The 2,020-nt window shown below is 47.1% G+C and overlaps 1 protein-coding gene across 2 annotated transcripts in view; it reads right to left on the bottom strand.

The window, feature by feature from the left end:
- The window catches only part of SPTBN2 (spectrin, beta, non-erythrocytic 2), a 41,230-nt gene extending 40,824 nt beyond the window's left edge, over positions 1–406 (bottom strand). For both annotated transcript variants that reach the window (XM_008578986.1, XM_008578987.1), the window contains exon 1: positions 198–406. The gene's annotated coding sequence lies outside the window, so the exon portion shown is untranslated. The remainder of the gene's footprint in view (positions 1–197) is intronic.
- Positions 407–2,020: the final 1,614 nt, after the last annotated feature.

Below are 2,020 nucleotides of genomic sequence, written 5' to 3'. Positions count from 1 at the left end.
CCCGGGTCGTTGACCTTCCCCGGGGCGAACGCGGCGGCGGCTCCGCGGCCGGCTCCCGACCCCCGACCCCCACCCCCTCCGACTGGGTGCTCCCTACAACCCCGCCTTGCGGTCCTCCACAGCCCCGGGTCACCCCTCGGCCGCCTGCGTATCCCCCGCAGCCGGCGGGGCTCGGTCTCCGCAGTTTGGACACCCACCTTTGTCCCTATTCCGCTTTCCGTTCAAAGTCTGTGTCGCTGGAACACGCAGTCCTTCCTCTAATGGCACTCACAGCCCAGGTTGCCCGAGGTTCAGCCTGTTTTCCTTTTCGAATTTTCCTCCTTGCGCACCTCCAGGCCATCCGCTTTAGGCATTTCTCTCATCTGTCCCCTCTCTCTCCCGTCCTCCTTCAGGCAGGTGGGCTGGCTCTCTTTCCAAAAGCATCTCCATGGTACATGTGGAGATTCGCCTCCTCACAAATCAGATTCTCGGAACAGTCATCACAGCAGCTGAGAAGCTGCTTCTCTCATTTATCAACCAGGAGAATTCTGGCCTAGTCACTGTCTTAAGGAGGTGGGGGTGGGGATGGACATTTCCAGGCCTTGCGAGGCTGGGTTTCTTCCTGGTTTATTAGCTTCTGAGTGGTCTGAGGTCTCAGGTCATTAACCAAGGTGAACTGCTATCTGCTTAGGAGAGGAAGGAATAATTATGCCCCAATCACAACAAACTTATAGAGTGCGAGGTGGGTGCTAAAAATGCGTCATCTCGTGGGACCCACCTACCCCCACAGCCAGCTGTGAGAGGTAGTAGGCACTGTTGTTCCAGACGAAGCTCAGAGACGAGCTAGTAATGACAGGGTGGGCTTTGAACAGGGTCTTTAGGTTATGAAGATCTGGACCCATTTCTACCCTGGGAGTGCCTGAAATGGCCAAGTAGGGGCAACCTGAAAAATGAGCTTTGAATGAATTATGGGGTTTAAGGTTTTATAATAGCTTTGTGGGTAATTGAATTTTAGTCTTTTGCTCCTTTCTGAAAAGGTATGCATACTGAAAAAAATACGCATAAATGATATACTTTGCAGATATGATTTTGGCAAGGTGAAATCACTTGTGTTAAAAACACTTGAAAACATTTTCATGGTAAAAAAAAATCCTGCTACCAACCCTAACTAGTTGTGTCATCTCATCTACCCAGCCTCAGTTTCCCTTGTCTATAAAATGGGTTGGAGGGCTGGCCCATGGCTCACTTGGGAGAGTGCGGTGCTGATAACACCAAGGCCATGGGTTGGGATCCCTATATAGGGATGGCCGGTTGGCTCACTTGGGAGAGCGTGGTGCTGACCACACCAAGTCAAGGGTTAAGATCCCCTTACCTGTCATCTTTTTGAAAATTAAAAAAAAAATTTTTTTTAAATGGGTTGGGAGGAGGTTCGGGAGTTGCACTAAAAGATTACCTTGAAGTTCCCTTCTAGCTCTGATATCTGTGATTTTACCGCTAAACTGGAACTTGGCCTTCTGGGCTGCACATTACCATTAGCTGTAATTTAGGCTATTTATCATTTATTTATTTTTAGCGGTCACTCCTTCAGGCAACGAAATCAAAGAAGCAAGGGCATAAGCTACAGTTCCCAGAGGTAGGAGTGTGCGTTGGAGGATTCATAGGGAAGCAGGCACCAAAGTGTGCATAATGGTCATCAAAGAGACTTGGTCAGGACATTAAAGCTGATGAGATGAGGATCAGCTGACCTGCCAAAGGAACTGGAACCACCAAAGTGCTGCTGCTGTATTGGTTATGAGAACCAAGTGTCTCAAAAACAGCATATTAGGTTGTGACCCAATGAGAAGTCAAAGACATTATGTCTTACCATTAGCATAATAATAATAATAATAGTAATAATAATAATAATAATAATATGAGAGTAGTTTTAAAAGTTCGTGGAAAAATGGAATTAGATAATACTAATCTTTCCATGAACTGTCGAAGACCCCTCGTATCTTTTGTAGAGTCATGTCCCATTTTCAGCATTTTGTAATCCTTCAAA

The sequence above is a fragment of the Galeopterus variegatus genome, unplaced genomic scaffold, assembly GCF_000696425.1.
Source record: "Galeopterus variegatus unplaced genomic scaffold, G_variegatus-3.0.2 Scaffold1795, whole genome shotgun sequence".
Taxonomy (NCBI): Eukaryota; Metazoa; Chordata; class Mammalia; order Dermoptera; family Cynocephalidae; genus Galeopterus; species Galeopterus variegatus.
This window is presented reverse-complemented; position numbering and strand designations above follow the sequence as displayed.